The sequence below is a fragment of the Triticum dicoccoides genome, chromosome 4B, assembly GCF_002162155.2.
Source record: "Triticum dicoccoides isolate Atlit2015 ecotype Zavitan chromosome 4B, WEW_v2.0, whole genome shotgun sequence".
Classification (NCBI taxonomy): Eukaryota; Viridiplantae; Streptophyta; class Magnoliopsida; order Poales; family Poaceae; genus Triticum; species Triticum dicoccoides.
The window spans coordinates 55,512,044-55,522,549 of NC_041387.1; positions in this window are offsets into that span (position 1 = coordinate 55,512,044).

The following is a 10,506-nucleotide window of genomic DNA, read 5'->3' on the forward strand; positions in this document are numbered from 1 at the left end:
CGCCTCCGCGCCGCCGCCCGCGGCTCCCCTCGCCGCCCGGGAGCACCGGCGCCGCGCCGCCCGCCTCCACGCCGGCGCCGCCCCGGCAGCCTCCTCCCCGACCGGCGGCCGCGTCTCCGGCGAGCTCCGACTCCGGCTGCTACAGTGTCTCCGGCGCCGCCTCGGGAAGCGTGCCGATCCAGATCTGGATCAGGGCATAGGTTGACTTTTTCCCCAAACCCTAGTCCATGATGCATTCTTTGACTGCCCGTAACTTTGCAACCGTAGCTCCGTTTTGGGCGTATGATATATCAAAATCTTCGCCTCGGCATGTACATCATTTCATTCCATTGCATCATTTGCATTTGAGGTCATCTTGATGCCCAAAATTCTGTTAGAAGGAGGCTTCGTGAGTTAAATTGCAGATCCGTTAGTTCATCATGCACTTTTGTCATTTTTTGCCATGTTTAATTCGTGCATGATATGCCTGTGCCCCTTTGGGATGAATTGTTAAGCATTTTGTCTTCTTTCCAGAGGTGCCACCCATGCATTTTTAGGATGTGTGTGTTGTCTTGTGCAAGCTTGCGAAGAGAGGTACCTGAGATTGCTGATTTCAGAGACTTAGTGATTTTCACTAAGTCTGGGATATTTTAGTTCATGATGCTATATGTCCAGCTTGTTTCCTAGTGATCCGTGCCTCTTTTGAGGATGATGAGTAAGGGAGTTTTGATATTTATGTTATGCTCTATCCATCCATGTCTTTGTTTGCATATGTAGAGTGCTCTAGGTTGACTCAATCGAGCTCAACTTTTGCTTCGTTGTTAATCTGGGCAGATCGTCAACTTGTTTGCGATTTTGCCGATGCTACCGTTAGTGTTCCATGATTGCTATGCCTTCGTTCTTGCCATGTGTAGCTAGCACTTTGTGCCTTCTTGCTGGTTATATGCTTTCCTTGCCATGACTTGCACCGTAGTGAGTGCATCGAGCTCGTTTACATGCCTTCGTGAGTTATATTTCAGCGTGTCTCAGTTTTCACTAAGTCTGAAAACTGATTGTGTTCGAGCTATGTTCGTGAGCTCGGTAGAGTATTTTGTGAACCCTTTTGGCCCCAGGTCACTTTGGGTGTTTTTTTAAGCTTGTTGAGTAGCTCCATGCCATGTTCTTACTTGTCATGTTCAGGTTTTCTATCATGTTGTTTTGCTGCTCCGAAGAGAGCATCGTGATCTGAAATTTCAGACTAGTGTTAATTTCACTAAGTCTGAAATCTGTTTTGCATTTGCGTTTTAGCCATGCTTGTTTGAACCTCTTAATGGATGAATTTGCCTATGACTCAGTGCTAGTGTTTTGTCAACCATCTTGTGTAAATCACTGTCATGTATTTTGTTTTCATGTTTGGTGGCTGCAGCATGTTCATTTCATTGCATTTAGATGCCTACTTGCTGTAAATCGCATACCGGTGTCATATCTTAAAACGCTCGCCATTTCCAAACCGTAGCTCCGATTCCAATGATCTTTATATCGTTTTCAAGCGATTTCATCCCCTCTATCCAGTGGCACACTTGGTTTTCCAAGTTGATGCCAGGTACATGCATTTCCTGTCATATCTTGCATTTTGCATCCCGCATCGCATCCCGCATAGCATATCGTCTTTTCATCATATTGCTTGGTCTTGCCGTGGTTGATTGTATCCTTGTTGCTTGTTTGTCTTGTTGGGTAGAGCCGGGAGACGAGTTCGCTACCGAGGAGCCCGTTGATTTTGCTTGTGAGGATCCAGCCAACTCTGACAACTGTGCAGGCAAGATGATCATACCCTCGAAATCACTACTATCTTTGCTATGCTAGTTTGCTCGCTCTTTTGCTTTGCCACTGCTACGATGCCTACCTTTTGCTTGTCAGCCTCCCAATTGCCATGTTGAACCTCTAACCCACCATTATCCTAGCAAACCGTTGATTGGCTATGTTACCGCTTTGCTCAGCCCTTCTTATAGCGTTGTTAGTTGCAGGTGAAGATTGGAGCCGTTCCTTGTTGGAACATTTATTTACTTGTTGGGATATCATTATATTGCTATGTTATCTTAATGCATCTATATACTTGGTAAAGGGTGGAAGGCTCGGCCTCTCGCCTAGTGTTTTGTTCCACTCTTGCCGCCCTAGTTTCCGTCATATCGGTGTTATGTTCCCGGATTGTTGCGTCCCTTACGCGGTTGGGTTATAATGGGAACCCCTTGATATTCCGCCTTGATTAAAGCTTGTCCAGCAATGCCCAACCTTGGTTTTACCATTTGCCACCTAGCCTTTTCTTTTCCTTGGGTTCTGCAGACTCAAAGGTCATCTTATTTTACCCCCCCTGGGCCAGTGCTCCTCTGAGTGTTGGTCCACCTGTCAGCTACCGGTGGCTACCAGGGGCAACTCTGGGTTGGCCTACCCGTACCTAAGACAATCTGAGTGTGCCCTGAGAAAGAGATATGTGCAGCTCCTATCGGGATTTGTCGGCACATTCGGGCGGTGTTGCTGGTCTTGTTTTAACCTGTCGAAGTGTCTTGAGTTACCGAGATACCGAGTCTGATCGGAACGTCTTGGGAGGAGGTCTATTCCTTCGTTGACCGTGAGAGCTTGTCATGGGCTAAGTTGGGACTCCCCTGCAGGGATTGAACTTTCGAAAGCCGTGCCCGCGGTTATGGGCAGATGGGAATTTGTTAATATCCGGTTGTAGATTACTTGAACTAAACTTAATTAAAATGAATCAACTGTGTGTGTTACCGTGATGGCCCCTTCTCGGCGGAGTCCGGGAAGTGGACACGGTGTTGGAGTTATGCTCGTGCAGGATGTTCCTTTAGCTTCTCGCTCGTGCTTCGCCTTCTCTTCTCGCTCTCATTTGCGTATAAGTTAGCCACCATATATGCTAGTCGCTTGCTGCAGCTCCACTTATATTGCCGTACCTGTCCTATAAGCTTAAATAGTCTTGATCGCGTGGGTGTGAGATTGCTGAGTCCCTGTGGCTCACAGATACTACAACTCCAGATGCAGGTCCAGGTGTTTCTGCTCCAGTTGACGATTACGAGCTCAAGTGGGAGTTCGACGAGGACTCTCAGCGATACTACGTATCTTTTCCGGATGATCAGTAGTGGTGCCTAGTTGGGGTTATCGATTCAGGGCCTTGTCGCACGTTGGGTTCTTTTCTAATTTTGGCGCCGTAGTCGGGCCATGAGTGTTTGTTTGATGGATGTTATTTATGAACTCTGATGTGACGTGGCGAGTGTAAGCCAACTATGTATCTTCCCCTTTTTATCATATACTACATGGGATGTTGTAATGAATTGCCTAACTTGCGACATTGCTTTCAATGCGGTTATGTCTCTAAGTCGTGCCTCGACACGTGGGAGCTATAGCCGCATCGAGGGCGTTACATGTCCGAAGCGGGAGGCAAGTGGATGGCCTCCTCCGTCACGGAGGGACACTTCCAGAAGCTACGCAACGCTGGATATCTGTCCAGCGACATCGCACACCGGCTCCCCGACGAGGGAGAGCTCATCCCCGCCCCCAGGCCCCATGAGAGGGTAGTATTTCTTCCCCATTTCCTCTGCGGACTGGGCTTCCCACTCCATCCCTTTGTCTGGGGGCTCATGTTCTACTACGGCCTGGATTTCCACGATCTGGCCCCGAATTTTATCCTCAATATCTCGGCGTTTATCGTCGTGTGTGAGGCCTTCCTCTGCATCCAGCCCCACTTCGGCTTGTGGCTCAAGACCTTCAGTATCAAGCCGAAGGTGGTAAAGGGCAGCCAAGCAGAGTGCGGAGGCGCCATGGTGGGCAAGATGCCCAACGTTACTTGGCTTGAGGGCACTTTCATGGAAACCATTAAGGGGTGGCAATCGGGGTGGTTCTACATCACCGAGCCGCGTGACCCTGAATGGGCAGCGGCCCCCGAATTCAGATCTGGCATCCCCATATGGCTCACCTTCTGGAAAGAGAGCGGCCGGACATGGGGTGATTCGGAGGAGCTGACCGGACTCCAAGCCTGCATCAAAAAGCTAGTGAACAAAAAGCTCAAGCTTGTCAACGTAGTCCAGGTCATGCTTGTCCACCGGATTCTCCCGTGCCAACGACGGGGCTTCAGTATGTGGGAGTTCAGTTCGGTGCAGCACCAGACTTTGAGCGGGCTCTTCGACACCACATACGAAGATGTATGGAGGGTGCTGTTTAAAGGTGCCGAGGCCCCCGCATCCGCTACCGAAGATCGCGGATTCAACTCACAGCGTCCGGCTAGCGAGGTAGGCAATTTTGCCCTTTACGGGACACTTGTTTTCCATAATTTGACTCTATGCGGGAGCTAAACTCCCTCTCCTTTGACAGGACTGGCTGGAGAAGGCTAAATAGACTATCTGTCCGGCCCCATTGCCAGAGGACCCAGCGGACGCCCGCTTAACAGGGCTGCTGGCTCCGGCACCCCACGTGGTGCCGGAGAAGAGGGCCAAGAAGAAGGCCACGGGCGCTCGAAAGAGTTCCCGTTTTCAGGTGTCATCGGACGATGACTCCGAGGGAGACTCCTCCCACAAAGGCGAGGAGGAGAAGAAGAAGGCCTCTCCCCAAGCGGGGGAGGGAAGAAAAGGAAGGCTTCCCCAACGGGGGAGGCCGAAGGGTCCAAGAAGGGAAAGACTCTTCCCCCGGACTACTCTGCCAACGCCAGTGATGACGATGAGGATTGGCCTCCAAGGGCCAAGCCCCTGGCGAGATCGTAAGTATCCGGACTCCCGAATAACTTCATGGTATTTCTTTTCGCCACATAGTGTCTTTCTAATGCCGCATACAACCCTGCAGTCCGCCCAAGGATGATTTTCCCGCTTCGTTGAGAGGGTCCTTGGGTGCGTCGGATATGGATTCCCTGCCGACCGCCTCTACCCCTCATGATGCAGACGATGCTGAGGTGGGATCCCGGGAGGGGACCCGCCAGGAGGAGGAGGCCCTGGAGGTGCCGCAGGGCAACCTCCCGAACTTTGCGCCGGACTCTGCACCGGAACCTGAAGTGGCTCCGGAGTCCGGTGGGCGGCCCCTTCGTAAGAAGGGCAAGACCGCGACGCCGGCGGCCTCCGTCCAACCGGAGGCGCCGGATAGCTTGCTGGAGGCGCTCAACGGCGCCTCCATTGAAGAGGAACACCGCACCTTCATGAGTGCGGTGATTCAGAAGGTTCAGCTCGCCAAGAGCGGGCTGACCGAAGCCTGCAGCAACCTTCTAACAGGCTTTGAGGTAAGAATTGTGATATATGTAGAATAGTACCGCATAGACATTAGCCCCTGATGCTCGGTTCGGTATTCGGAAAGTAAAGCCAGACTGAGGATCTAAAAAGATATATGCAGGAGTCATATATAAAAAATATGTCAATATGGGATTGCAGGCTGTGCTGCTAACCTCTACCTCACTGACTGCGGAGGTCAATGCTTTGAAGCAAAGCCTCGAGCGGTCCGAGAACGAGCTCGGCCATGCCAAGAAGCAGCTTGAGGACAAGGAAGGTGAATAACACCGTATTAAGATTGTACCTTACAGAAAAGGATTTGGTTGCAAGAAATTGACAAGGATAACATGGGTATTGCAGGTGCCACGACCGAGGTGGCGACCCTGAAGGAGGCGGTGTCCGCGGCCGAACGTAATGCGGCCGCGGAGCGCACCGAGCGAGAGAAGCAGGAGGCGCGGGTGGCGGAGGTACAGCAAGAGCTCCAGGATCTCATGGAAAAACATGAGAGCCTGGAGCGTGACTCGAAGACTCGAGAGTCCGAGCTTGCATCGGTTCTTGAGAGTGCCAAAGCTGCTAAGGCCGAAGCCTACAAGGCCCTCCAAGAAATCGAGACGTTGAAGAAAATAGCAGCGGGTAAGGCATTTTTCATGCAAAGTAAGCATGTGAGTGTGAATTACCTATCACTTACCCAAATTCGGAGCTCTCCAGGAGTGTTAGCAGATCTTCCTTGCAGCGTGTCCGATGCTGTCGCTTTCTACCGGGCCGAGGAGAGGAGCTCAACGGAGAAGGTCGTCTGGTCTCAGTATGCTGAGGCCGGACATCCGGTGCCCCTTAGCGACCAGCTGAAGCAGCTGGTGGAGCTCCACAAGGTGGCCGAACAGGCCATGAGGGGCCTCATCGTTTGGCTGTGGCCTAAGGAGGCCGTACCTGGGAGATACTTTGGCCTGGTGCGGCGGCTGGTAGATGCGTGTCCATGGGTTGAGGTCATCAAGCACTCCGCCTGTATTGAAGGTGCCCGTCAGGCCCTTGCCCGCGCAAAGGTGCACTGGGGCAAGATGGATGCTGAGAAGCTTGTGACGGACGCGCCACCGCTGGGCAAGGAGTATCATACTCCCGAGATGTATTATAAGACTGTTCTGAAGGGTGCCCGCACTATTGCGGGTGAGTGCTCCAAAGATGTAATATTTGACTAGACTCGCATTTTGTTATCCTGTGCGCTGAAAACTTTGTTCATATGCGCTAAGCAACACTTGTTAATTTAAAATATTACCTTCTGTGCGGCCGTTTATCAAATCTAAGAGATGGCAAGTCATCGGCTTCGGCCCCCATGCCACGAGTGTTGGGGTGTTCGGGATAAATTTGAGCGCTCTTGTTCCCATTTTTGGGTCCATCTAGGGAGGCGCGCAACACAACGAACAAGGCAACCGGACTTATAATGCTTGAACACTCTCACTTAGCCATAGAATTCTATAATTTTAAATTTCGGCGAAGCCCCTAGTGTTCGGAAGGCCGAATTTGGGGCGCTATCCACGCCTGGGCCGGACAAAGCCGGTTCCTCGCTCTAAGCAGCATAAGTCTTTAGGGACTCGAAAAAACCTCTCGAACAGCGACCGGCTCTCGCCTCATCATGACGGTCAGTTTTAGCTTTCTCCACTGAGGCGCTCGCCCAGCTCAACTGGGGCGCAATCGCAGTGGTTCTCCCAGTGCTACCTTAGCTGATACAATGGAATGTAAGGTACCAAAACATGGGAGCCAGGCAAACCCAACTATTGACCCAAGACATGATTCAGAGCCGATGCATATAATGCTATAAGTTCGGGGTGCCGCACTTGTGAAAGTGTTCGAACTTATCGCACCATGATGTGGGAAACATAAGCCCCTGGTGTATTTAGCCGTACCAAAGTGTACGGATGCAACATGTCATAAATGAACATATGTATAAGAAAGGAATGCAATTGTAAGCAAAAAGGTGCATTGTTTATTCAGGAAATACTGCTGTGAATGCAGAACGATACAAATGGTGCAATAAGCAAGGGATGAGACTATTAAACATGTCCCCCTCCAAGGGTAGGCTGTGGAATGGTGTATAAAACAGATTTAATGCTCATAATGGAGACCACCTGGATATTTGTCGTAGCCTTTCTCCTTCCCTGTCTGTTGTATCATGAGTTCGGCAAGTCTACTACTGGACAGGGCCTCTGATGAACGGGATCCTGTGGGTAAAGAAAAAATAAAAGAAAAAAGAATGACACACTTGAGAGCCCCTGGTGTGGTTAAGCCGCATTCTGGGCCTATCGTGGTCGTGCCCCTCCCCCTATGCCCATGGTATCTTCAGAGCGTAATGATGTACGCGAAGGACCTGTCTTGAAATTTTGTAGGGGCTGGGGTTGGGGCCGCATTGCTACGCGTGCTCGGAACGTGCCAAGTGGTCTTGTTGTAGGTTACTCCGGGCGCGTTTAGCCGTGTCCGGTCGCTTGACGGCCGGACTCGAGAATTGCCTTAAGAGGCTGCACTGTACTTCTGCCGCGAGAGCCGCTATATGTTCCTCCGTTCGGAGAGAGCGTTCAGTGTTTCCGTTGACCGTGATGACTCCTCGAGGGCCTGGTATCTTAAGCTTAAGGTATGCGTAGTGCGTTACCGCGTTGAATTTTGCAAACGCGGTGCGTCCGAGCAGAGCATGATAGCCGCTCCGGAACGGAACTATGTCGAAGATTAACTCTTCGCTTCGGAAGTTATCCGGGGATCCGAATACCACTTCCAGTGTAACTGAGCCTGTACAATTGGCCTCTACACCTGGTATGATGCCTTTAAAGGTCGTCTTTGTCGGTTTAATCCTTGAGGGGTCTATGCCCATTTTGCGCACTGTATCCTGATAAAGCAGGTTCAGGCTGCTGCCGCCGTCCATCAGGACTCTGGTGAGGTGAAATCCGTCAACGATTGGGTCTAAAACCAATGCGGAAAATCCGCCATGGCGGATGCTGGTGGGGTGGTCCCTTCGGTCAAAAGTGATTGGGCAGGAGGACCACGGATTAAACTTCGGGGCAACTGGCTCCATCGCGTATACATCCCTGAGTGCACGCTTCCGCTCCCTTTTGGGTATGTGGGTTGCGTATATCATGTTTACCGTCCGCACTTGTGGGGGGAAACCCTTCTGTCCTCTATTGTTCGGCGGTCGGGTCTCTTCCTCGTCATCGCTATGCAGCCCCTAGTCGTTGTTTTCAGCAATTAACTTGCCTGCCTGCTTGAATACCCAACAGTCCCTGTTGGTGTGTTTAGCTGGCTTTTCGGGGGTGCCGTGTATCTGGCACGAGCGGTCGAGTATTCGGTCCAAATTGGACGGACCCGGAGTAGTTCTTTTGAATGCCTTTTTCCGTTGACCGGGTTTAGAGCCTCTGAATCCGGCATTGACTGCCGTATCCTCACTATTGTCGCCGTTAATGCGGCGTTTGTTTTTGTTGCGACGCGGCCTGTCATTGCGGTCCTTAATATCCGGACTGCCTGAATTTTTACTGAGGTTGTTGTTGCATGCTAGCCAGCTGTCCTCGCCCGCGCAGAAGCGGGTCATGAGTGATGTGAGGGCTGCCATGGATTTCGGTTTTTCTTGTCCCAGGTGCCGGGCAAGCCACTCGTCGCGGATGTTATGTTTGAAAGCCGCAAGGGCCTCCGCATCCGGGCAATCGACGATTTGATTTTTCTTGGTTAAGAACCGTGTCCAGAATTGTCTGGCCGATTCGTCTGGCTGCTGAATTATATGGCTTAGGTCGTCACCGTCTGGTGGTCGCACGTACGTGCCTTGGAAGTTATCAAGGAATGCGGCTTCCAGGTCATCCCAACTCCCAATTGACTCTGCTGGCAAGCTGTTAAGCCAATGCCGGGCTGGTCCTTTAAGCTTGAGTGGGAGATATCTGATGGCGTGGAGATCATCACTGCGGGCCATGTGGATATGATGGAGATAGTCCTCGATCCAAACCGCGGGGTCTGTTCTGCCATCGGGTTTAAATCCTTCGGGGATTTGATGATCCATTACTTCATCTGTGAAGCATAGTGGGTGTGCGGCGCCTCTGTATTGGGCAATATCACGACGGAGTTCAAAAGAGCTTTGTATATTTTGTTCAGCCCGGCCGGACTTACTGTGTCCGGCGCGATGGTTATCGTCGCGTATCATGGGGCGCCCACGCGATCCATAGATCGATCTTGATTGTCTTGCCTTATCCTCCAATATATCTCGCAAGTCCGGAGCATTCCCCCGTGGCCTTGTGCTTTTCGAGCAATGCCGGGGTACGGTTCTGGTGGAGGGCCTAGAGGGCTCTCTATCGCGGCCACGGGGTGGTCGGTCAGCCGTATTGTCTGCTGGTGATGCAGGTTCATATGCCTCCTCCTGTAATCGGGGGAGCAGCTTGCGTTTAGGGTAGCTTTTGGAGGGGCGGTCGAGCTCATGCTCTTCGGCCGCAAGGACTTCAGTCCATCTGTCGGCTAGCAGATCTTGATCAGCTCTAAGCTGCTGCTGCTTTTTCTAGAGGCTGTTTGCCGTGGCCATAAGCCTGTGTTTGAAATGCTCTTGTTCGACGGGATCCTCAGGCACAACGAATTCGTCGTCGTCGAGTTTTGCCTCGTCTCTGGAGGGAGGCATGTAATCCTCTACTTCTTCGTCTGCTGCCTTCTCATGAGGGCTGGCGTCTCCGTCCTCCTGCGCTGAATCTTGCTGGAGGGGGTTGTCTTCGGCACTGTCTGGGGTGTTATTATGTCCGGTGCCGGAATCTCCATTCTTGCTGTGGCGGGATTTAGAGCGGTGCCGCTGACGCCGACGCTTGGGCTGTTTCTTGGAGGGGTCATCCTCCGCTGTTCCTTCGCCATTCCCATCCTTTGGGATATCCACCATGTATATGTCATATGATGAGGTGGCTTTCCAGTGCCCCGTAGGCGCTAGTTCTTGGTCGTCTCCGGTATCGTCGTCCATACCGTCGATGTCTTCGGAGTCGAAGTCTAGCATGTCGGTTAGATCGTCGACAGTGGCTACTAAGTGGGTGGTGGGTGGGCTTTGAATTTCTTCGTCGTCCGCATCCCAACCATCCTGACCGCAGTCCGGCCAGGGCTCTCCTGATAACGAGAGATACTTTAGCAAACTCAAGATGTCGCCGAAAGGTGAGTGTTGAAAGATGTCCGTAGCGGTGAACTCCATGATCGGCGCCCAATCGGATTCGATTGGTTGGGGCGCGGGAGGTTCGGAGTCTGGCAAGGAATCCGGCACCTCGGAGTCACGAGCTTCATAAGGGACTAGGTCAGTGTTCGGCTCTAT